The sequence below is a fragment of the Zea mays genome, chromosome 10 (assembly GCF_902167145.1).
Source record: "Zea mays cultivar B73 chromosome 10, Zm-B73-REFERENCE-NAM-5.0, whole genome shotgun sequence".
NCBI lineage: Eukaryota > Viridiplantae > Streptophyta > Magnoliopsida > Poales > Poaceae > Zea > Zea mays.
This window is the reverse complement of record NC_050105.1, coordinates 62631694-62658010: the sequence shown is the minus strand read 5'-3', so window position 1 is coordinate 62658010 and position 26317 is coordinate 62631694. Positions and strand designations below refer to the sequence as shown.

General features: G+C 48.9%; 1 long non-coding RNA gene and 1 pseudogene across 2 annotated transcripts; both read right to left on the bottom strand.

Annotated features, from left to right (window-relative positions):
- Positions 1 to 420: 420 nt before the first annotated feature.
- On the bottom strand, positions 421 to 1529 carry LOC109942962 (uncharacterized; annotated as a pseudogene).
- Positions 1530 to 7270: 5741 nt separating this feature from the next.
- LOC103641136 (uncharacterized) lies at positions 7271 to 24531 on the bottom strand. Of its 2 annotated transcripts, XR_560129.2 has the most exons (4): positions 23907 to 24531; positions 22813 to 23817; positions 22686 to 22737; positions 7271 to 7520 (listed from the first exon to the last, which is right to left on the bottom strand). It is a non-coding gene; the product is annotated as an uncharacterized lncRNA (long non-coding RNA). The 2 variants fall into 2 exon arrangements; XR_560127.3 differs by lacking the exon at positions 7271 to 7520 and having other exon boundaries at positions 22510 to 22737.
- Between the last annotated feature and the right edge of the window lie 1786 nt (positions 24532 to 26317).

Genomic DNA, 26317 nt, shown 5'->3' with positions numbered 1-26317 from the left:
TGCAACTGTTTGGCCTGCAGTTCAATACTACAGTGCAGAAACATGATGGTAACCTGCAGGCCAAGAAATATAGTGGTTTGGAGACTGAAGTTCCATATATTAAAATGGAATACTACAGTGCACGAAATACTAGTAGTCAGTGCCTTTATTGCTGGAAATAAAAATCAAAATGGAACAAGGAATTACTCTAGATCACAGTTTCTAACAAGGAATTACTCTAGATCATAGTTTCTGGCATGCTCAACAATACAACTTGCTTTAAAAATGTTAATGGCTCCAACAGAAATACCAAGAAAATTTGAGAGCTTCTGGGCAACATGACTATGAAGATTGTAATGTAGTCAAACAAGTAATATAACAGAGATAATGCAAGGTATGCAAAATTGAATTAGGATATGTAGTTAACCTTAGGTATACCTGCTAAGCCATCTCATCCCTCAACCACATCAATGCAGCCTCTCTATCATCATTGCATGCACTCAAGAATATATGTCGATTGTCAGGGTCCTTGAACACCTTATATGCTTTGACCTTCTCCTCTTTTGTGACTTCCAATGTGTTTAGAACTGCTATGCAATTCTTAATTGAGAAATCATCACCTCCTCTTGCCTCCCTTTCTCTTGCCAATTGTGTCGCTTCATCTTCAACTTGTTTGCTTCTAATGTCTAGGTACCTCTCCATCAAGAACTTGTTTGCTTCTAATGCCAACTTGTTTGTATGTTGGAACTCTTCTTCGGCCTCTTTGGTCCTTTTTCTTCTTCATTCCTTGAAACAGCAGAAGTCCTTTTTGACCTTTCATCCTGCCTATCAGCATTTACATCAACCCCTTCAACTTCATACACTCTGTCTTCTACTTCATTTTGTCTGTGATCTGCCAAAGGGTCTCCCACATCTTCACGGTCTTCTACATTGATAGGAACATCTCCAAATCCATTTTGTGTGAGATCTGGACCATTTGGTTGAGTAGAAGTGAAGTTGTAGGTCCCTTCAGCAGTATTACCTATACAATGAAATTTTAGTGCAAGAAATAGTACAACATGGTGAATAAACTTAGTTACTGGTAAAAGGAAAACTAACCATCATGTAGCTCTCCCAAAGCTTCAAACAGAGGAAAAGATTTGTTGCGGAATTTTTTAGCCCTTGGAAATGACTGCACAATAAAGTAAGAAACTAAATGTGAGATTAGCTAAGAACTGACAACACACAATAAAGATCTCAAATTTACAGAAACATGGTAATAAACTTACTTTGATTATGTTGTCCCATATCGGTGGATCAGCTTGAATCATACACCTTTTCTCATCCCAAGAAACTCCGCTTTGTTTCCTCGCATCTTTCAACATCCTGTAATCTCTCTTTAACACCTTTTCCTTTTCTTGGATTTGAACTTTTGAGAAACCTGCATATATTTCTCTCTCTTGAAATTCCTTAACAATCTTGTTCCATGCATCGGGTGTCCAACCATTGTTACCCTTATATTCATGTGTATTGTGTTCATGTAACAAGTCAACAAGGGTCTTCTCTAACATAGAATTCCAATTTGCTCTTGTTTTCCCTGCAAATCAGCACATAAGCAACATAAGAAAGAACCAAAACTAATCAGAAAGAACCAACATATATACCTTTTGGAGAGCCTCCATGTGTCTTTGAAGTAGTAGCTATAGGAGATTTTTTTCTTTTGTGCACCTTTAGATAAGAGCATCTTAAATCTAGGAGACCTCCTTGCAAGCATGTTTAATCTTGGAGACCCCCTTCCAAGCATGGTAACTTACAACATGAGCATAATTAGAACATGAAAGCATAATTGTGAACAACAATAATTTTTAAAGCATAACTGAAAGCATATTCGAATAACATTAAAGCATCATAACTAGTACAAACTACATTTCTTAAGAACTTATTGCAATCCCAATAACATTAAAACATATTCTAATGCATCACTAATTGCTTCTATGTTGTTGATAATCAATCCACATTTGTTGTGCAATTGTGTCTCTGAGATTGTTGCCTTGTTCACTGCCTTGATCATTGCTTTGATCTCCATTTGGAAGGTCAACAACATTGCCTTGAACATTTTCTGCCTGATCTTCTAACCATTGTTCATCTCCTTTGAGAGACCGAATAATGTTGTGCAACACGGCAGCTGCTACCGGTATCTTCACTTGGTTTTCTATTTTGTGAAACGTGGCAACCTTAAGGATGGGGAAGTGTTTCTTTATAACTCCCAAGGCCCTTTCAATATGATTCCTGAACACTGCATGGCGATGATTGAAGATCTCCTTGTAGTTCTGTGGTCTTCGGCGACCTGCCCCATACTCCTTCAAATGATACTTGACTCCGCGATATGGGGCAAGGAAAGATGGTGTGTTGGCATAACCGCCATCTACTAAATAAAACTTCCCCAGGGGCACTTGAAAGCCACTGTTCATTGCAGCTCTGAGAACTCTAGCATCCGTCGCGGACCCCTCCCACCCAGTGGATATGAAAGTTACATTAAGATCAAAATCACACGCTACCATTACATTTTGAGTAAGGGTTCCCTTCCTATTCCTAAATGGAGCGGCTTTATCTGGTGATATCGATATAGGCACATGAGTGCCATCAATTGCGCCAATGCAATTCTGCATAGAAAAAACTACATGTGATTTTGCAAACATTGGAAGGAAAAGAACTGTTGACATATGATAGGATAGTCCATGTAATCACCTTGAAGTAGGGATAAAACCTAGGATTCCTTTCAATTTTTTGATGGACATGATTAGGATTTGGTGGCTTCAGGAATTGCTTAGAGAGGGTAGGAACAACTAGGTCAAAGAAATGCTTTATGTGACGATGATATGTATCACCACTATGCCCAAATTCTTCTATTAGGTCTTCAAACGAGGCATTATGGCTGAGCATGTATAAGAAGAGCGCTAGCTTTTCCTCGACCTTAATCCTTGTATCACGAACCAGCCCCTCCCTTCTAAGATAACTTGCCAACGATTTGAAAATTTCAGGCTCCATCCTGAACGCTACCCGACAGTTCTTCAAATGACCTTGAAGCAACTCATGAACATGTTCTTCGCCACTTAACTTTGATGTATGCCTTCGCTTCTCCTCATCTCTCCTCCGTTTAAGGTGATCTCTTAGTGCAACATCCATTGCTAACTAAAAATAAATTGATAAAAGAAAATAAACACCAACAAAAATAGAATATGATGTAATAAAGAACATTTAGGATATAACAAGTACCTAAAGGAGAGAGTATAGGGTCCCAAGATGGTGGAAGTTCATCTTCTCCAACTCGAACTGGTGCAGGGATAATCTAGAAATATAATAGGTTTTTGTTAGAAATACATATAGACAAGTACAAGTAAATATATGTACTCTAAACTGAAACATTGCGGGGTTATTAAGGTATTCTCATGTGTTAGTTATATACATGATATATAAATATCCCATAGAGTTTAATGAAGGTAATTGTACTTCGACTAGTCAAGAACTTTGTTTCTTTATGCCATGGCCCGTGAAAATAGTGCCTTGCATTACGTTTATCACCGTCTTTTTTTGCATAGCAACACCAAACAGGAAGAACATGTAATTGTAGAACAAGGCATAGAACAATCTGCTAAAGTTGAGACTGGACAATAGTTCATTTCTGTAATCTCGATACCTTGAGCAAGTAAACAAAGGCTACATGCTATCTTGATGCGTCTTGTGACCAAACAAAAATATTCAGACCACTCCTGATGTCCTCTCTCTATGACTGTCCGCTCTCGCATAAGCCAACTCGAACCAGCGAAGGCTAACTAGCGCTTCCGCCAAGCCTGCAGGCCATGCCGGCCAAAACCGATTGCTCTGATTGATTGGCCAATCAGTCAGTCTGCAGTCGTATAGTGAGTCAGCTGAGCGAAGACTAATGTTTATTCTCCTATGATTCGTGTCGTGGTAACATCAATCAAGAGACTAATGTTTATTCTCGATGCAACTATTCGTGGACTACCCTTGGCCGGTTACTACTCCTCGCAGCTGACAGCAGGGAAACACATGCTCGGTTCAGGGGCAGTTAGCCGGTTCAGGGGCGGCTCACCGCTTTGCAGGGACGGTGCGCTTCGACCGACGGCGGAGCGAAGCGAATTAAGCGAGTTCCCTTGAAGGCTCAGGTGGAGCAGCGCCGAGCATTTGGCCAGCGCCGCCGGGATGGTCCCTCGAAATTGGATCTAAGAACTCGCTGGGATTGGATCTAAGAACTCGCCGCCGCCTGAGCAGTTGGATCAGAAGAGACGCAAGAACCCTAAATGCCCTAGTTGAGACAGGGAGAAAGAAGAATACCGGTGAGAAGGCCACTGCCGGAGGAGATCGATGACGGAGAGAGGAATCCTGTGTTCGTGCCACTGACGCCGCCACCGTCGCCACCGGCGCTTGCCGCTTACCCTTCACGCGCGCGCGTTGTGCTGGCTCTGTTGCGGCTCTTGCCGTCGGGGCCTGATTCCACGCCACGCATACCGGGTCTGATTCTCAGGCCGGGGCGACGAGGAAAGGCCGGGATGCAGCCCACACAGGGTTTAACCGAACATCTATTTTCTCGTGGGCCGGTATGTTTTCCAGGGGGAGGAGATCCATGGGGTTTTGGCCTTGATCCCAGCGGGGAATATGCTAAACGAATAAGGCCTAAAAGGGCACAACATGTGTGCAATGCCCTGTCCTATGCTACTGTGCAGTGCCCATATGACCATACCTAGAGGCTAGAGTAGCTCCACGCAAGTTGCCGATGCGTGAGGTGGAGATCCCCAGTAGCTTTCAGATCGGGCGCACAGGAGCCACCCAGCGGGGCGGTTTGTGTGGCACGCGGTCAATAGTGCCATCGTCGACTTTTTTAAGTAGTTGGTTGGGCTAGTTTGACAACTCCATTTTTTTCAAGTGATTTTCATTTTTTTCAAGGAAAATTAGTTCATTTTCTATTGAGAAAATAATAATCCCTTAGAAAAATTAAGTTGTCAAACTAGCCCTAAACAATTAATAAAATTAGCAGGATTAACCATGTTAATGTAACACAGATCAATCTAAAATATACATCTATCCATATAAAAATCAATCTACCGCATGTATCTGACCGCGAGAGAAAAATCTACTAAACAGATCTGTTAAATCATGGTGTAAATTGAACACATCTACTAAACTATGGTTTAGAGCGGTGAAAAACGATATATCGTGCTTGATGGAGAGTTGGTGCAGATCGGATCCACAACTACATTAAGATAGGTAGAGCGTGCTAATAATGTGTTAAGAAATGGTATCGTTATAGATCTCAAATCTCGACTTTGAACCCTTCCATCCACAACATGAGGAAGATATAGAGACTGATTCCCTTCCCTTTGTGTGGCGGCGTAAGCACAAGAGAAATGAGACAAAGGTAGGGAGGCCCTTTTCTTGTTCATAATACCATTATTATGAGAGGTTATATGTTTAATATATAGATACGCAGAATCTCTTAGGCTATCTTCAGTAGCTTTTCTATCTTAATTCTTATCTCACTCACTATTTCAAACTCTACTATATAAATAATAGTCTATACTGTAAAACCGTATTTTATGATCTTATAGGAACGTTAGATAGTAACCTTTGAACCAACTATTTAAACTGCTTTGAAATAAGCCGCAGCGACCACGCTGCATGCATGTAACATGAGTACGACACATACGCCTGGTCGCATCCAGCAAATTCATTGTTTCCCTTTTCTACAAAATTCATTCAGTAAACCACCACCCAACAACCCCCTTTTGGAGACAATCTATTAAATTGATTCTGACAGGCGCAGTGCATAAAATGCACCCCCGTTTGCTTTTATTTATGGAGCTCTAGAAAAAACTTTCAAGTTTTTTACGGTTATGTCAAAATACCGTTTGCTTTTATTTATGGAGCTCTAGCATAAAATTAAAAGTATTTTACCGGTTATGTCAAAATAAAATAGTACCGTGTCTTTCTATAGCAGAAAATTAAACGAACAAGGCCTTAATAGTTTGTTGATGAACTCAGCATCATAAACGATGATGATTTTCATTTATGTAATGTATTTGTATGTTATCCTAAATCATATCAGATAAATAGTTATACACTACATTTATGTTATAGAGAAATAAGTATAAGAGTGTGCTATAAATTGTACATTAGAAAAGTAACATGTAAATCAATAGAATTAATTTCCATCTCTCGTCCCTATGAATTTGAGATAGGCTTATATATACATTTTGGAAAGTTGTGGAATGTCGCATTCTAAAAAATACTATATTGCATTAGTTAAATTCCAATTCCTTAAAATGAAGGGAAACAAACAGGCCTTTATTGGAATTAAACTCGCGCGTGGAATTGCAGAACTTGGTATACTTGCTGGCTCTGGTTATCTTGAATCCGTTGAGGGACACTTTCGTGTGGAGAGATCATAGGGATGAGACTTTCTCAACCCGATCCATGTACTATATTTTAATAAATAACCCCAATTATAATAGTAATTGTGTGTTTGAAAGCTAAAACTACCCCTTAAGATAAAAATATTTCTTTGGTATCTAGGTAGGGGTGACCCTCACCAAAAACAACTTAGCCAAACGTAGATGGCAAGAAAGTCTCAAGTGTAGCTTTTGTAACCAGAACGAGAGCATACAACATCTTTTCTTTGACTGTTACTTAGCTAAAACTGTTTGGAGAATTATTTACTTTGTTTTAAAGATAGACCAACCCATTAATATTAATCATATTATAGGGGATTGGGAATCCAACAAAGGTTGCATGCATAAAAAATTGCTTCTTACTGGCGTTGCAGCATTGTTTTTGTCGATTTAGCTTTGCCGTAATGATGCGGTGTTTAACCATAAACATATACCGTCAATTATACAGACTATCTTCAAGGACACACACCGGTTCAGATTTTGGATACTATTGCAGAAGGAAGAAACGCAGCAGCAAATCCTCGTCGTATGCCAGTCTTTGGAGGTGGTGGCCATTGAGTTCTTCGCGAGTCACGGGTGGCGGTTCCATTCAAAAATTGAAGTAGCTTAGTGCTCGTGTTTTATTTTACTCCATAGCATGATTTAGTTGAAGTTTATTTGAACTACAAATTATTGCAGGATGATGTAATAATTGCGTTGTAAGGTTGTATGCATGCAAATGCAAAAAACTCGAAATGATGATTTCCATTATCCCTATCGGTCTACGCACCAGCATGGCAGCACATATGTACGTAGCGCGAAACATACATAACGAATAGGGATAGTAACAGTCAGGGGCGGAGCCCTATAAAATTAACGTCCCGAGTTACTCTAGAAAACTTGAAAGTTACTTTAAACAGCCCCCATATATTATGTGGCTAAATATACCGCTAGAACAAAATATACCACAAACATAGACTAAGATAGTATTTACCTCAATTCAACATCTAAAAATACAATAAACTTGATAAAAAAATATAAAAGTAACTAATTAGAGATGATTTGGTCCTTCCCCGCCTCTAATAACTTCATCGACATTAGCACGTGAATTTGAACCTACATATTGCAAGTTAAATATTTGTATAAAATGAGATATACAACATGATAATATAACTAATGAATGCAAAAAATTATAAGTGAGCACAAAAATATACCACTTGATCTTTTTGGAGGTAGTTTTTTTTCATACTACTCTTCAATTCTTGAAAATGGTATAAAATATCATCACTTTGAATACATGCAAAGATATCTCGCTCTATATAGCATACCATTCTATGATTCAACCAATCATTTCCCATCTTATTTCTCAATTCTGTCCTAATGATTTTCATAGCTGAGAAGGCTCTTTCGATCGTGGCAGTTGCAACAGACAAAATTAAGGCTAATTCAATGAGACGATAAACCAATGCAAAAACTAGGTGTCTCTCGGTTTGCACCATCTTAATAGCCAGATTATGAAGGTCTTTACAATTTGCAAAATCAGAATTACCCCTCACATCAACAATAAATATATCGAGTTGGTATCTAAGGATCAAGACGTCATATTGAGAGAAGTCTGCAGAATAAATCTTAGCCAATTGTATCAGTTGAGCTTTGTCATAGCTGGCAAATGAATTTCTTGGATCTAGACAAGAAATGTATCTCAATAATTGAGTAGATCTTCCAGTGAAATAATTGTTTAATTCCACAATAACTTGATTATACACAACAATAAAGATCTCATTTTTGAAATGATGATAGTAAGTCACTAACTGACCTCCACGTCCCCTTGAGCGACCTCGGACAGTAATTGTATCATCCATCTTTGGTACCATAATTGTCGGCGTTTCGGACCTGTGAGGACCCTCAACCGACCAGTGAATTTGTCGCTGCGTGTCCCTGCCCAGATGGGTTGATGCAAGATGGAACACAAGCGAGAGGATGAGGCTTATATTATCTTGCACTGGGGTGCTCGTAGTAGGGGTTACAAGCATCGCGAGAGAGAGAGGGAGAGGGTTCGGTCTTGAGGTGAGGTGTCTGAGTTAGCCTCCACCGCGTCTCTCCTACTCTGCCTGCCTCTCTTCGCTCGCCCCGTCCGTGCCTTAGGAAGGCCCTGGACATCCCTTTTATAGATACAAGGAGATGGCCCAGCTGTACAATGGGGGTGTAGCTATGTGCTAACGTGGCTGGGGGAGAAGTGCCTTGAGCCCTGCACGTGTGCTAACGTGGCCGTCAGAGAAGTGCTTGAGCCCTGTAGAAGCATAGCTAGCGGTGCGGCATGGATCCTGCTGACGTTTCCTTGCTTCCGTAGGGGGTTGAGAGCAACCGACGTCATGGGCGCACGCGGGGAACCATCATTACCTGTTACCAGAGTAATCTAGATGGGACACCGGTCTTGTTCCTTCGTAGCCTGAGGCAGCTAGCTAGGGGTAGGGTAATGATGTATCCCCTGCGGCGCGGTCAGTCCAAGCCCGAGGTCGGGCGAGGTGGAGACTTCTCCCGAGGCCGAGGCTGAGGCCGAGGCTTGAGGTCAGGCGAGGCGGAGCTCCCAGTTGCGCCCGAGGCTGAACTCAGGAGGGGTTGTGACTCAGTTTTCCCTGGTGGTTGGCACAGTAGTCGGAACGTGGGTGAATAGTGCTGTTTTCCTGTCAGAACGGTCAGTAAAGGGGCGAAGTGACTGCGGTCACTTCGACCTTGCCGACTGAGGCGCGCGTGTCAGGATAAGGTGTCAGGCGATCTCCGCATTAAATGCGCATGCGATACGGTCGGTTGGTAAGGCGATTTGGTCGAGGTCGCTGCACGACAAAGTTTGCCCGAGCTTGGCTTCGGGCGAGCCGAGGGTGCGCCCACTGCCTGAGGAGGCCCTCGGGCGAGGCGTGAATCCATCTGGGACTACTGTTCCCGCCCGAGGCCGGGCTCGGGCGAGGCGAGGTCGCGTCCCTTGGTAGACGAGGCCTTGACTTGAACCGTCCTTATCAGTCTTTGCGGTTTGTTCTGAAGATGTTTTCCAGCCAGGTTAAGGAGCATTGGGGGTACCCCTAATTATGGTCCCCGACAGTAGCCCCCGAGCCTCGAAGGGAGTGTAGGTACTCGCTTGGAGGTTCTGCCGGAGTTTTTGCAAGGGGACCAGCCCTTCTCGGTCATGTTCCGTTCCGATGGGTGCGCGCGAGCGCACCCGTCGGGTGTAGCCCCCGAGGCCTCGGAGGAGTAGTTTGACTCCTCTGAGGTCTTAATTCTTTTTGTGATGCCTCGGTCGGCCTTGTTGTTCCCTCATGCGGCCTGGCCGTAGCCCGGATGCTCGGTCAGGCTCCGAGTTTTTAAGCTAGTTTGTTGACGTGGTCAATAGTTTGTCCGTAGCCTGGTGCGAGAGCAGCCCCCGAGCCTCTGCGCGGAGCGAGAGGACGATCAAGGATCGTCTCGACTTTTATTGTACGCCCCTTCGTCACCTTTCCGCAAGGAGGAAGGGGGGGAAAAGCACCATGTTACCCTTGGAGGGCACCAAACACGGTGTTTCCAGTGAGTTGCTAACGGGTGATCCGAGTGGACGCCTGAGCCCCGTTCGATAAGGGTCGGCTAGTGGCCCAGAGGCGCGCTCCAAAAGTACCTGCAGGTGATTTGCTGGACCCGGACCCATTTGATAGGGTCCGAGGGCTCGTTGCCTCCCTCCGGTGCAATTCCATTACAAATCGTTCCTGCGGGTCTCGGAAATGTCCTAGGGTACCTCGGGAGCATAGCCCGAGCCTCGACCATATAACAGACATACCCAGGGTCATCCCTGACTCTGCGTGCTCTGGGGCGGCTGTCGAACCCTTCCGAGGGGCCAACCTTTGAACCCCTGATCAGTAAAGGGCTCGGAGCCCGAGTGCTCTGGGGCGGTTGCCGAACCCCGCAGGGCGCAACCTTTGAACCCCTGATCAGTAGGAGGGCTCGGGGCCCATTTCCTTCGCTGAGAAGGATCCTTTTTCGGAATATCCCCTTTCCCGATCCCTGTGGCAAGAGAGAGAGAGAGGAAAAGAAAAAGGATATGAATTTAAATAATGTGGCGCACCTTTTTTGACGCGGTCATCACGACGGAGGTGAAACGGCGCCCGCTTCGCCTGCCAGAGGTGTCGCTTGCCCTGCTAGGGAGTTAATGCGACGGGACGGGCGATTCGCGAGGCGTCTGTTGCGCGTGCGCGAGTCGTTCGAGGAACAAAACACGGGCGCGTCGTCTTTACGCCATGGGAGAGGGCTCCCCTGCCGCTTCAGGAGAGGATGCGAGCCTGTAGGTGATTGGACTGCTGCTTCCGCACGTCTGTTGCTGTAATTACTGTCGGTCCGCTTTTGGCCATATCAACTGTTGTGCCTATCCCCGCGGCTGAGTGACCCGTGATCGTCACACTTAATTGGCACTGTTGGGTCACGCGCAGGGCTGCCTCGAATCGCTGCACTGGTTCTGCAGTCGAGAAGACGCGACATTGGCGCAAGTGGCGGTGCGGTTTCCTTGCACGTAGTAACCGGCGCGCCGGTTACATGACATGTGGGACCTAGCCCCCATGCTGGACCGTCGGTTGCAACGAAGCTGAAAGGGTGCACGACCGCAGTGCGGTTGCACGCTTCTTGCATGGTGGTCCGCCTTTTCGACTACTGGTTTCGGCGAGGATGAGGGAGTGCTTATAACCGCGGGACGGTTACATGCTTCGCGTGCGACGATTTGCCTTCTTCGCGTTTCGGGTCAGCTCGCATGACGTGTGGGACCCAGCCCCCGAGTCGTAGGGTGGGAACCCTGGAGCACGTCGGGGGAGACTTTGCCCGTGACGCTTGGCGGTGCGAGTGAGGAGATCTGCCTTTAAAAAGGGATCGATCCCCTGGGCAGTAGCCATGCCTTCGCACTCTTCGCATTCATCGCGTCTTTCCACCTTCCGAGCCCCCAGATGGGGTGCACCTGTGTTGCCTTCTCCTTGCTGCTGTTGGAGGAGCGCGACCTCGTGGGGGTTGGTGCTCTTCAGTCATCGCTCGGCTTCAAGGATTTTCATCATGCAGCCCGGCTGCAGTCCCCCGCCGGCGGTCACCTAGGATGATGATCGTAGGCCTCGTGGTGGGGAAGAGCGAGCCGGGCCGTGGCCTCCCCTGCTCTCAGCTTCAAGGATGTTCATCATCCGTGCTGGGGAGGAGGGCGCACCGAGTTGGGTCCCGCCTCCGCGTGGGTAGCGGCCCGCTGCTTCCCTCAGTGTTCGGGGGAGAAGGGCGTTCGCCGTCCGTGGCGCTGTCAGCTGCCGCGTGTCTGGCTCCCCGGCCTGAGCGGCTCTGGTGCTGCTTCCGGTGCCGCCTCCTACCGCTGGGGCAGAGCGTGGCTGCCGGTCCGCCGCATGGGTGTCGGTCGCGCCGTGCGCGGGCCGGCCACGTCCAGGTCCTTCCTGCGCTGCCAGCTGCGCCGGGGGGTCGCACGACATGTCGTACGCCGCGAGGGCGGCGTTCGTGTTCTGGGACAGTCTCGTCCTCGCTCCTGTGGCGAGGGAGTGAGGACCTGCCGATGCGCACTAGGGCGGTCGCCGTTCGCCGATGCGATGTTGGTGGGCAGGTGGCCGCTGTCGTCGGTGCTGAGGTGGTGGTCGCCATAGGTGAGGCTTCCCCCTGCAGGAGCGGTTGCCTCCGCCGACGAGACCGTCAGTGCCACCTGCGCTCCGGACCTCCGGCTCTTTGGCTTTAATGGTTGGTTCTCGTCCCTCGTAAAGGGACGTGAGCGAGGGCCTTTTCACAGTAGCGTTTGCCCTGAGGCAATCGCTGCTGCTGTCTAGCCGCCCGAGGCGGAGGTCGTTGTCGCTGCTGGTGCAGTGGTCGCCAGCGAGTCGCCTGGAGTTTGTTATCTCGCAGCTCCTCTGGTGTGGAGGTAGTTCATTCCTGCGGGAATGGAGCTGGAGTCCTGTTTGTAATGGTACTTGCCTGAGAGCAAGATGTAATAGCTTCAAGTACTAAGACATCTGCCGCAGGTCGGGAAAACCGCCGAGGGCGCTGCCGACGTCTAAGTCTAGATACCATAGTTACCCTAAGTATGTGTGTTTGTTCTTTGTGGCTGCTGAGGCCTAAACATTTGGGTATAAAGCCATGCTTCTTTCCTCTTGTTTCGAGCATTAGGACTTGTTCGTCGGTAGCAGAATCACTTATCCGAGCGTGAGCTACCTTTCGCGGAAGGTGATGAGTGAGGTATCCGTATCCCAGAGGCGTAGGAGTCCCTCGGCTCGGTCGGCCTTGCCATTCAAGGTCTCTCTCGCTTGTCATTAGGATTCTGTTATTGACGCAGTCGAAAGGCACGAAAGCCATTTTGGTGGAAAACTTTTCCGAGGAAAATTTTGACGCAGAGGGGGCTTCCCTCTTTCTGGACCCGAGGCGACCGCTCGGGCCGGGACCCTTGCGGAGGGCCTGGTTGTGGTCGTCGGGTCTGCCCAGTCTGCCCAAGCTAAGGCCTCACAGCAGCGTGTCCGGGCCGAGGGTATGTTTTGCCTGCTTTGTGACTTTATTTTTGTCTCCATTCTTCACCTCGTGTCTGAAGGACACTGTCCGGCTGTCTGCAGGGTTCGAGACGGCTCTTGACGAGTCCATCAAGAACTATAAGGCGCTTGCCCAGGCGGCTGAGCAGAAGGAGGCCGACCGCGTGGCCATGGCCGAGGCCATCTCGACTTTCTGCTGGGCCCTTGGCCTCGACGACGTCCCCTCGGGTAGCTCCCCCAGAGTCACCTGCGGGCCTTAGGCGGCCATGTGCGCAGCAGACTCCGTGGGGCGCTGCACCACGGCGTTAGGCGGGCCTTCGCCGTGCTCGCTTCCCACTATGACGTGGATCTAGAGCGGGTCAGCGAGGGGTACTGCTTACCCGATGAAGAGGAGGCCGCCTTAGCCGAGGTCCAGAGGCTTGACGCGGCTGTCGAGGGCCCAAGCGTGGCGCTGGCTTCCTCCTTTTAGGTGGAGATCCTTCCGCCCGTGTCGCCGTCTGAGGCCGGGCCAGATCCTGTCGAGGGTGGAAACGACGCCGAGGGTGCTGCGCCTCCCCCTACTGATGTCTGAGCCTGCAAGAATAGTTTGTTTTAAGTATGCGTATGTTTTTTGCGGCCGCTGAGGCCTAAACATTTTTATTATCGAATTATAAAACTGCATTTTCTTTTCTCTTGTTTCGTGAGTTACTTTTCGCGGAAGGTGATGAGTGAGGTATCCGTATCCCGGAGGCGTAGGAGTCCCTCGGCTCGGTCGGCCTTGCCGTTTAAGGTTCCTCTCGTCGTTTTTAGGATTCTGTTATCGATATAGTCGAAAAGCACGAAAGTCGTTTTCTTTCCTCTTGTTTCGTGCGTTAGGACTTGTTCGTCGGTAGCAGAATCACTTATCCGAGCGTGAGTTACTTTTCGCGGAAGGTGATGAGTGAGGTATCCGTATCCCGGAGGCGTAGGAGTCCCTCGGCTCGGTCGGCCTTGCCGTTTAAGGTTCCTCTCGTCGTTTTTAGGATTATGTTATCGATATAGTCGAAAAGCACGAAAGCGAAAGTCGTTTTGGCGGAAAACTTTTCCGAGGAAAATTTTGACGCAGAGGGGGTTCCCCCCTTCTAGCCCCCGAGGGAGGGTCGGGCTTTGCCGAGGCAAGGCTGATCCTTCCTTGATGGTTAGACTTTATTTATGCATGTAAAAAAAGCTAGATACATGAACGACTTGAAACATTTTAAGGATAAAAGCGACGTAGTTGTTCGATGTTCCAAGCGTTGCTGTAGACCTCGCCTTGATCGTTGGCCAGCTTGTATGTCCCGGGCTTCAAAATCTTGGCGATGATGAACGGCCCTTCCCAGGGAGGAGTAAGCTTGTGGCGCCCTCGGGCGTCTTGTCGCAGCCGAAGTACCAAGTCTCCCACTTGGAAGCCTCAGGGCCGAACCCTTCGGGCGTGGTAGCATCACAGAGACTGCTGATACCGCACCGAGTGTAGTAAGGCCACGTCCCGAGCCTCTTCTAGCTGGTCCAATGAATCCTCTCGGCTGGTCTGGTTGTTTTGGTCGTCGTATGCCTTTGTCCTCGGGGAACCGTATTCCAAGTCCGTGGGTAAGATGGCCTCGGCCCCATAGACTAGGAAAAACGGCGAGAAGCCCGTGGCCTGGCTCGGCGTCGTCCTCAGACTCCAAACCACCGAGGGTAGTTCTTTTATCCACCGCTTGCCGAACTTGTTGAGGTCGTTGTAGATCCTCGGTTTTAGTCCCTGCAAAATCATACCGTTGGCGCGCTCCACCTGCCCATTTGTCATTGGGTGAGCTACGGCGGCCCAGTCCACACGGATGTGGTGGTCTTCGCAGAAGTCCAGGAACTTTTCCCAGTGAACTGCGTGCCATTGTCGGTGATGATAGAGTTTGGGACCCCAAAGCGGTGGATGATATTTGTGAAGAACGCCACCACCTACTCGAACCTGATGCTGGTTAAGGGTCGGACCTCGATCCACTTGGAGAATTTGTCGATGCCGACCAGCAGGTGCGTGAAGCCCCTGGGTGCCTTCTGCAAGGGACCGACGAGGTCCAGACCCCATACGGCAAACAGCCAAGTGATAGGTATTGTCTACAGGGCTTGAGCGGGCAGGTGCGTCTGTCTCGCGTAGAATTGACACACTTGGCAGGAGCGTACAATCCTAGTGGCGTCGGCCAGTAGAAACCTTGTCGGAAAGCGTTTCCCACGAGGGCTCGAGGTGCTGCATGGTGACCGCAAGCTCCCGAGTGTATTTCTTGTAACAGCTCTTGTCCTTGGGCGACAGATATGCATCGTTGGAGAATGCCTGAGGGGCTGCGGTGGTACAACTCTTTTTCATCACCCAGTAAAACGAACGACTTGGCGCGCCGAGCCAGTCGCCGAGCTTCGGTCTTGTCGAGGGGCAGCTCTCCTCGGAGGAGATATTCCAGGTACGGGGTCTGCCAGTTCAGGTTTGGCGTAACCCCGTGCTACTCTCCCTCGACGCGCAGGGCCTCACCCTCGGTGGCCGAGGGTACCTTGGGCTGGGCCAAGGTCTCCTCGGGTTCGGGCGCGTCGTCGAGTTTGACGGATGGTTGATATATGTCCTTGGAGAAGACGTTCGGGGGAACCGTCATCTGCCCCGAGGCTATTTTAGCCAGCTCATCCGCGGTCTCGTTGTACCGTCGAGCAACATGGTTGAGTTCTAGCCCGTAGAACTTATCTTCCAAGCGCCGAACTTCGTCGCAATAGGCCTCCATTTTTCGATCGCGGTAGTGGGAGTTCTTCATGACTTGGTCAATAACAAGCTCCGAGTCGCCACGAGCGTCGAGGCGCCAAACCCCTTGCTCGACGGCGATGCGCAACCCATTAACCAAAGCCTCGTACTCGGCCACGTTGTTTGACGTCGGAAAATGGAGGCGTATCACATAGCGCACGTGTTTCCCGAGGGGTGAGATGAAGAGCAAGCCAGCACCTGCTCTGGTTTTCATAAGCGACCTATCGAAGTACATGGTCCAAAGTTCGGCCTGAATTGGAGCTGTCAGCAATTGGGTGTCGACCCATTCAGCCAGGAAGTCTGCCAAGACTTGGGATTTTATGGCCTTCCGAGGGGCAAATGAAAGTGTTTCGCCCATGAGTTCCACTGCTCATTTTGCTATCCTACCCGAGGCCTCTCGGCACTGGATGATCTCTCCCAGGGGGAAGGATGACACCACAGTCACCGGATGAGACTCGAAGTAGTGTCGCAACTTTCATTGTGTCAGAATCACTGCGTACAGTAGCTTCTGGATTTGTGGGTAGCGGATCTTGGTCTCGGATAGCACCTCGCTGATGAAGTAGACTGGCCTCTGGATGAGCAGTGCATGCCCCTCTTCTCGTCTCTCGACTACGATCGCGGCGCTGACCACCTAAGTGGTTGCAGCTACGTAAATCAAGAGGGCTTCTCCCTCAGCGGGGGGCACCAAGATGGGCGCATTAGTAAGGAGTGCTTTAAGGTTTCCGAGGGCTTCTTCGGCCTCGGGGGTCCAAGTGAAGCGCTCGGCCTTCCTTAAGAGGCAGTACAAGGGCAATCCTTTCTCGTTGAGGCGCGAGATGAAGCAGCTCAGAGCCGCAAGGCATCCCATGACCCTTTGTACTCCTTTTAAATCTTTGATTGGTCCCATGTTGGTGATGGCCGCGATTTTCTCCGGGTTGGCCTCGATACCTCGTTCGAAGACGATGAACCCTAGGAGCATGCCTCGGGGGACTCCGAAGACACACTTCTCGGGATTGAGTTTTACGCCCTTTGCACGCAGGCACCCGAAAGTTACTTCGAGGTCGGAGAGGAGGTCGGAGGCCTTCCTTGTTTTGACAACGATGTCATCGACATAAGCCTCGACCATTCTGCCGATGTGCTCTCCGAACACATGGTTCATGCACCTCTGGTACGTTGCACCTGCATTCCTCAAGCCAAATGGCATAGTAGTATAACAATACATGCCAAAGGGTGTGATGAAAGAAGTCGCGAGCTGGTCGGATTCTTTCATCTTGATTTGGTGATAGCCTGAATAGGCATCGAGGAAAGATAGGGTTTCGCACCCAGCAGTGGATTCCACAATTTGATCGATGCGAGGCAGAGGGTAGGGAACCTTTGGACATGCTTTGTTTAAACTAGTGTAGTCTATGCACATCCTCCATTTCCCACCTTTTTTCCTTACAAGCACAGGGTTAGCTAACCATTCTGGATGGAATACCTCTTTGATGAACCCTGCAGCCATCAGCTTGTGGACCTCCTCGCCTATGGCCCTGCGCTTTTCTTCATCAAAGCGACGTAGGGGCTGCTTCACGGGTCGGGCACCGGCTCGGATGTCCAGTGAGTGCTCGGTGACATCCCTCGGTATGCCGGGCATGTCCGAGGGACTCCACGCAAAAATTTCGACGTTTGCACGGAGAAAGTCAACGAGCACTGCTTCCTATTTGGGGTCGAGCTCGGAGCCGATCCTGACTTTCTTGTCGGCGTCGTTGCTGGGGTCGAGAGGGATAGACTTAACCGCCTCGGCCGGTTCGAAGTTGCCGGCGTGGCGCTTCGCATCAGGCGCCTCCTTGGAGAGGCAATCCAGGTCGGCGATGAGGGCCTCGGACTTGGCGATGGCCTCAGCGTACTCCACGCATTCCACATCGCACTCGTAAGCGTGGCGGTACGTGGATCTGACGGTGATGGTTCCGTTGGGGCCTGGCATCTTGAGCTTGAGGTACGTGTAGTTGGGGACGGCCATGAACTTGGCGTAGCACGGTCTTCCCAACACCGCGTGATAGGTCCCTCGGAACCCCACCACCTCGAAAGTGAGGGTTTCCTTTTGGAAGTTGGAGGGAGTTCCAAAGTAGACGGGCAAATCAAGTTGCCCAAGGGGCAGGACGCGCTTACCGGGGACGATCCTGTGAAAAGGTGTTGCACCGGCCCGGATCGTGGACTGATCGACCCCCAAGAGCCCTAGGGTCTCGGCGTAGATGATGTTGAGGTTGCTGCCTCCATCCATGAGGACCTTGGTGAGCCTAGCGTTGCCGATGACAAAGTCGACGACGAGCGGGTACCTTCCTGGGCTCGGTACGCAGTCGGGGTAGTCGCCTTGGTCGAAGGTGATGGGCTTGTCGGACCAGTCTAGGTAGACCGGCGTCGCTACCTTCACCGAGCAGACCTCCCGGTGCTCCCGCTTGCGGTGCCGAGCCGAGGCGATCGCCATTTGCCCACCGTAGATCATGAAGCAGTTGTGGACCTCCGGGAACTCCTCTTCCTTGTCGCCCCCTTCTTGTTGTTGCCTTGGTCCTTGCCACCTTCTGCCGAGGGTCCGGCCTTGTTGAAGTAACGCCGGAGCATGTCGCATTCTTCAAGGGTGTGCTTGACGGGACCCTTGTGATAGGGGCACGACTCCTTGAGCATCTTGCCGAACATGTTGGCCCCTCCGGGAGGCTTCCGAGGATTCCTGTGCTCGGCAGCAGCGACGAGATCCGCGTCAACGGCGTCGCGTTTTGCTTGCGCCTTCTTCTTGGCCTTCTTCTTTGTGCCACGCTGGACGGACGCCTCGGGGGCCTCTTCCTTCTGTCTTCCTTGAGGCTGCTTGTCCTTCCGGAAGATGGCTTCGACCATCTCCTGACCAGAGGCGAACTTGGTGGCTATGTCCATCAATTCACTCGCCTTGGTGGAGTCTTGCGTCCCAGTTTGCTCACCAGGTCTCGGCAAGTGGTGCCGGCGAGGAATGCCCCGATGACGTCTGAGTCGGTGATGTTGGGCAACTCGGTGCGCTGCTTTGAAAACCGCCGGATGTACTCTCGCAGGATTCCCCTTGCTGCTGGCGGCAGCTTCGGAGATCCCATGAGTTCCCAGGGTGCACGTACGTACCTTGGAAGTTTCCAGCGAAGGCCTTGACTAGGTCGTCCCAGCCGAAGATCTACGCGGGAGGCAGATGCTCCAGCCAGGCCCGGGCAGCGTCGGAGAGGAAAAGGGGGAGGTTGCGGATGATGAGGTTGTCGTCGTCCGTCCCTCCCAACTGGCATGCCAGCCAGTAGTCTGCAAGCCACAACTTCGGCCTTGTCTCCCCTGAGTACTTGGTGATGGTAGTTGGGGCTCGGAACCGGGCCGGGAACGGCGCCCGTCGTATGGCCGGGCTAAAGACTCGCGGACCTGGTGGTTCGAGCGAGGGGCTCCGATCCTCCTCACTGTCGTAGCATCCTCCACGCCTGGGGTGGTAGCCTCGGCGCACCCTTTCCTCGAGGCGGGCTCGACGGTCGCGGCGGTGTTGTTCGCTGTCGTGGCGGTCCGGGGCTGCAGGCGTCCTGTCCCGTGTGCGCTCGGTGTGGACCGAGGCCTCCCGCATGCGGCGGGAGGACATTGCGCGATGCTCCAAGGGGCACCCTCGCCTTCGAGACGCAGAGCTTTTGGCTCGTCAGACTGCGGCGTCTTCCAGGAGACCCTTGAGTTCGCCCTGGATGTGTCGCCCCTCGGTGGTGGATGGCTCCGGCATCGTTCGAAGTAGCATCACCGCTGCAGCTAGGTTCTAGCCGGCCCCGCTGAAGGCCGGGGGCAGCCCTGACCTGGCATCGTCAACGGTACGGCGCTGGACGTCCCGGGCCCGATGACGCGCTCCTCCGGCGAGTGCTCGGCCTGCCCATTCCTGCTCGATGTTTTGTCGGAGCTGCACAAGCCGCCCCGCTTCTTCGTCGAGCTTGGCCTGCATCTCACGGAGTTGCTCGATCTGTGTGTCCTGACCCCCCGCAGGGACTTGGACCACAGCTAGCTCCCGCGGGATCTCAATGCGAGACGCAGGCACAGGGGCGTCGTCATCTTCCGGCATGCCGAGGTGGTTGTCTTCGTCGTGATCCCCCTGATCGATGTGGAAACACTCGCGACTTGGGCCATAACCCTCGTCGTCAAGGCTGTGGTCATCGTCGGAGCAGCCGGAGAGGCAGTAGTCACATGCAGACATGAAGTCTCGCATGGCACTGGGATCACTGACTCCGGAGAAATCCCAATCGAAGTCGGGGTCGTTCTCTTCCTCGGAACCCGTGGGTCCATAGGTTGAGACGGCCGTCAGTCGGTCCCAGGTTGACCACATATGGTACCCTGGAAGGACAGGATATGCCCTTGCAAAAGCGCTCACCGAAGCGAGGTCGCTTGGTGGATCGAAGCTGAATCTAAAGGGAACAGGGTGGAAAATGGATGGTACCTCTTGGTTGATGGACGGTGGTGAAGTCGCATCGGGGACGGAATGCACCGTTATCTTAGGTACGAGGCTGACGCCCAACAAGTCCTTCGTGAGGGTGCTGGCGTCATCAGTCCGCTTGGGGTTGGCACATTGCTGGGAAGCGACACCCATCGTTGTCTCAGGTGCGAGGACAACACCCGACATGTCCCCTGCAAGGGTGTCGGCGTCGTCGACTCGCTCTGGTCCGACAGCCGACGAGGTGCCGCCCCGTGCCTGGCCACAGTTGCTCTGTCTCCTCCTCCTCCAGCGAGGAGGGTGGCGGGGCAAACCCGGGTGTTCCTCTTCCGCCACGGGGGGAAGTCGTCGTCGAGTTCGCCTCCGCCGGGCGAGCCGACGACCGTCGTTGTTGTCGTGCTGCGAAGGGAGGAGTACCATGTCGTAGCTGCCGTCGGGGGACATGAACTCGAGAGTCCCAAAGCGGAGCACCGTCCCTGGCTGAAGAGGCTGCTGAAGGCTACCCATCTGGAACTCAACGAGAAAGTGTTTGTCAACACGCAGCAGGCCCCTACCTGGCGCGCCAACTGTCGGCGTTTCGAACCCGCGAGGACCCTCAATCGACCAGTGAATTTGTCGCTGCGTGTCCCTGCCCAGATGGGTTGATGCAAGATGGAACACAAGCGAGAGGATAAGGCTTATATTATCTTGCACCAGGGTGCTCGTAGTAGGGGTTACAAGCGTCGCTCGAGAGAGAGAGGGAGAGGGTTCGGTCTTGAGGTGAGGTGTCTGAGTTAGCCTCCACCGCGTCTCTCCTACTCTGCCTGCCTCTCTTTGCTTGCCCCGTCCGTGCCTTAGGAAGGCCCTGGACATCCCTTTTATAGATACAAGATGGCCCAGCTGTACAATGGGGTGTAGCTATGTGCTAACGTGGCTGGCGGAGAAGTGCCTTGAGCCCTGCACGTGTGCTAACGTGGCATCAGAGAAGTGCTTGATCCCTATAGAAGCATAGCTGGCGGTGCGGCATGGATCCTGCTGACGTTTCCTTGCTTCCGTAGGGGGTTGAGAGCAACCGACGTCATGGGCGCATGCGGGGAACCATCATTACCTGTTACCGGAGTAATCTAGATGGGACACCGGTCTTGTTCCTTCGTAGCCTGAGGCAGCTAGCTAGGGGTAGGGTAATGATGTATCCCCTGCAGCGTGGTCAGTCTGAGCCCGAGGTCGGGCGAGGCGGAGACTTCTCCCGAGGCTGAGGCTGAGGCCGAGGCCTGGGGTCGGGCGAGGCGGAGACCTTCTCCCGAGGCCGAGGCTGAGGCCGAGGCCTGAGGTCGGGCGAGGCGGAGCTCCCTGTTGCGCCCGAGGTTGAACTCGGGAGGGGTTGTGACTCAGTTTTGCCCTGGTGGTTGGCACAGTAGTCGGAACGGGGTGAATAGTGTTGTTTTCCTGTTAGAACGGTCAGTAAAGGGGCGAAGTGACTGCGGTCACTTCGACCTTGCCGACTGAGGCGCGCGTGTCAGGATAAGGTGTCAGGCGATCTCCGCATTAAATGTGCATGCGATACGGTCGGTTGGTAAGGCGATTTGGCTGAGGTCGCTGCACGACAAAGTTTGCCCGAGCTTGGCTTCGGGCGAGCCGAGGGTGCGCCCACTGCCTGAGGAGGCCCTCGGGCGAGGCGTGAATCCATCCGGGACTACTATTCTCGCCCGAGGTCGGGCTCGAGCGAGGCGAGGTCGCGTCCCTTGGTAGATGAGGCCTTGACTTGAACCGTGCTTATCAGTCTTTGCGGTTTGTTCTGAAGATGTTTTCCAGCCAGGTTAAGGAGCATTGGGGGTACCCCTAATTACGGTCCCCGACAATAATGTTATGTTGGTTACGAAAGGTCTTTACCTCCTCAAACCATTCCCCCCATCCATTATCATGTACTTTACTAATATTCTGCAATGTGGCTCCAATCAATCTAATAGCAAGGACAATATTCTGATCTTTTCTTTGTAAACATTATGACAAATCATTAGTCTTGCCTAATAACCTCATCATGAGATGCAAAATAAGCACAAATTCAAACCTCTCCATTTGTTTCAACAAACCAGAAGCCATATATTTCTTATCCCCACTAGAGCCATCATCACCCACAATCTCTAGTACCTCTAGAATAGCATCCCACATGAGAACAATACGACATAAAGTTTTATGATGTGAACCCCATCGAGTATCCCTAGATCGTGCTAGGTTGGTTTCTTGATTTTTCCATCTACCTGAAAAAATCTCCCCCCCTTTCAACATGCTCACAAGTTTCTCATGGTGTTGTTGAGCCGATTGATCCCTTCTCTTACAATAAGCATTAACACTATTCACAATCAAGTTGCACATTTGGAAGAAATCAAATATAGAAGCGCAACACTTAGCAATTGAAACAACCACTAATTGCAATTTGTGTGCAAAGCAATGTATGTAAAAAGCATATGGATTCTCATCTAATATTCTTCTTTGCAACCCATGAAATTCACTCCTCATGTTGATGCCCCATCATAACCATGTCCTCGTAATCTATCCATTGACAACCCATAGAAAGAAAACATACCAACCAAAGTAATTTTTAAAGCGGATGATGCAGTGTCGGGTACCTCTTGTAACCCAAGAAATCTCTCAATCACTTCGCCTCGTTCATTGACATACCTAAAGAAAAGAATAGATGCATGGTTAAAATTTTGACATTGACAAAAAATAGCAACCATTCAATTATAAACTAACCCCAAAACAACCGCCATTTGCTCCTTGATAGAAACATCTCGAGCCTCATCAACAAGAATGGAAAAGTTTCTATTCCCGATATCTGAAATAATAGCTTTGGTGGTCTGCTCTGCATAAGCTCTACAAATATCTTTTTGGATATCAAGTGAAGTCATCTGATTAGTACGAAGCAAATTTGCTACATTTTTATCCTTGTCTTTGTACCACTGTAGCAACTCTAAAAAGTTTCACTTATTGCTTGAGGTAGAGGATTCATCATGTCCACGAAAAGCAAGTGCTTGCAATAAAAGAAATCTTATAACTCCTGATATAACAAGCAAACGACCTTTATATTCCTCTTCCATCTTTTTACCCCCTCGATTCATCACATGAGACACACTTTGTCTCTGATTTTTGTAGTCCTCATAGGACCTTCTAGACTTATTGTGATCTATGCCATTACCATGAGCTCCAATGGTTTCATGTCCATCTTTCCATCGACGAAACCCAACAACCGTGAAGGCATCAACACCATAATTTCAGCTCTTGGTTGTTTAAATAGATAGCAATAAAAACAAAAGGCCACATCCTTGGCAATGTTATACTCCAACCATAGATTATTTACATACCATTCATCATGAAAAGACCTATTGTGATTGCCTATCATTCATTTAGGATACTTATGACCTTTTGGTTGGCATGGACCCTTCGCAATATATGCTCTTCTGGCAGCATCCCTAATGTTTGTATCAATTTGCTCAATTGGCATGCGAAGACCAGGATCGGCTATAACTTGATCGACATTATTGCTATCTCTTAAACCCACCAATTCATTTGCATTACTACCTTCTCTCTCTAATGATACTTGTCCCTCCTCAACACCTAATGTTTCTGATTCTATAACAGGTTCTTTTAGGGAAGGTTGGTTTGGTGTTGATAAATCAGTTTGTATCAAAGGTGTAGGAGTCGGGCAATAAAATGATCTCCATGTTTTTCTCCTCTTTATTCTCTTGTTTTGATGTCAATCTACAATCACAGAAACATTTAACAATCTAGTATTTAACTTGTTGTTCACTAGTAACAAAAAAGAAGGTGAGAAGAGCTTTACTGCTTACAGTTGGAGCCTGGAGGCGTGTGGAGCAGTGGATGGAGGCCGACTGTGCACTGGCCGAGGGGCAAAGTGGAGGGCACTGGCCTTGGAGCAAGGTAGAGAGCTGGAGTGGAGCCTGGAGTTGGAGCCTGGAGCAGCGCCTGGCGCTAGCCCTGGCCGGCTGGACGGACGCAGCGGTGGATTGGCGGAGGACGCCACACGGTGAGGAGCCGAGAAGGCCAGACACCACGCTGGATGACGAACGGCAAGGGCACGCGCCGGGGGCAGCCAAGCAGGTGGAGCCGTGGAGGAGCCGTCACTCGTCAGCCAAGGCAGGGAAGTAGCAGCCTAGCAAGCCTTTGTGTGAGGCCCGTTAGGGTTTTTTGGGCCAAAATTCTATGCATATATAAAGATAATTTGAGCTACGACCTGGGTCATGGCCCAGGCCCAATATCCGCCCCTGGCAACGGGCACATTGTACCCGCGTGCCCGCGGGTAAAAACCCTACATAGAGTGGGTTTGAGTGTGAATTTTTACCCGTGGGTATGAGTGCGGGTTTAATTCTCAACTCGATGGGTTTTTCTCGCATGTATGAAAATGTTATAGCCATGCTGTAAACCCGCGTACCCGCTATGAATGTATGTGTATGCACACACACATATATATAATTGTATATGTGTATATATATACACACACATATTTGTATATATATATATATTTATTTGTGTATAAATATATGTATATATAGATGACATATATAAATATATGTGTATAATTATGTGTCTGCGGGTTTGTGGCACCCGCGGGTCGTAGGTATGGGTAGTATATTATACCTGTCACGGGTAATGGGTACGGGTGCGGGTTCAATATTAAACCCGTGAATGCGGGTTTGAAAACCCTCTATCCGCATGTTTTAAACCCATTGCCATCCATAATGGTGAAACATGCATGTCGGTTATATCTAGGGATAGAGTCAGAAAAATTTGATTATAACAAACCAAGTGTAAATTGATTGATTGAGGCACTAAATGGATTCAAATAAAAAGTTTGTCAACTATAAAGTTGCATGACTTTTCAAGATCTACAACTTTTATTTTAATAGTTTCTTCATCTGAGGTTGTTTACAAAATTTGAATTTCAAATTCTAAAACTTCAAACGTATTTTTACATGACAAGATGATTTCAAATCAAAAGGTTGTTATTTACAAAGATTCATAACTTTTTGAGACCTACAACTTTAATTTTAACGGTTTTTCTATCCAAGGTTGTTTGAAAATTTTGAATTTAAAAATTCAAACATAGTTTAACGTGACAATATGATTTCAAATCAAACAATTGTCAACTAATCCCTTTGTTCCTATTTATCATTCGTTTGACTTTTTACCCTATGTTTGGTCTGCTCGTCTTATTCAAAAAAATTATAATAATTATTAATTTTTACTATGAAATCATCTACTCTATAATATACTTTAAGTATGGCTTTAAATTTTTTATTTTCTCGCAAAAAATCAAATAAGACGAGCCAGTCAAACTTAATATAAAAAGTCAAACGAATTATAAATTGGGACACAAGGAGTACAAAGTTTTCTAACTTTTCAAGACCTACAACTTTCATTTTGGTAGTTTTCCCATCCAAGGTCGTTTGTGAAATTCAAATTTTAAATTTTAAATTTTAAAAATTCAGACATAGTTTTCATTGACAAGATGATTTCAAATCTAACAATTGTAAATTACAAAACTCTATAACGTCTCAAGGTTTACAAAGTTTATTTTGGTTGTTTGGTCATTTACGCATCTAACATGGTGGTTCTAACATTGTTCACAAATTTTATACATCTCTCTTATAGTTTCATAAACTACAGGAGAGAGATGTAAGTTTTGTGAATAAATTTGTTTTCACTTTGTCATATGAAGAAATTACCAAAATAAAAAAATATACATCTTAATGGGTTATACAACTTTGTAGTTAAAACTTTTTCATTTAAATTAATTTAATGTTTCAAAATGTGATTTGAAAATTGTCTTTGCCTACTGTTAAAAAGAAAACAATCATCAAAAAATTATTTGCCGAGTACCGAAAAAAAAACACTCGGCAAAGAAACTATTTGTCGAGTGCCAAAAAACACTCGACGAATAAGTTCTTTGTATGCATAGAAGTTCTTTACCATATGTTTTTTTTTTACCAAACGTATGTTTTGTTTTGGCAAAAAAATTCTTTAAAAACACTCAGGTAGCGTTCCGGTAGTGCTAGACCCTGATATGGCTTGGCAGGAACGTTATCCTCTGTCGATTTTGATTTTGTGTGGACGCCGATGCCCGCTGAAAGAATTTGCGTCTCATTGGGATGGGAATAATGGGGATCCGCATATATGAAGCAGTCAACTCAAGAACCTGTGTGGTGCCCAGGGTATCATGCATGCAGACGTTTTTTCCCAC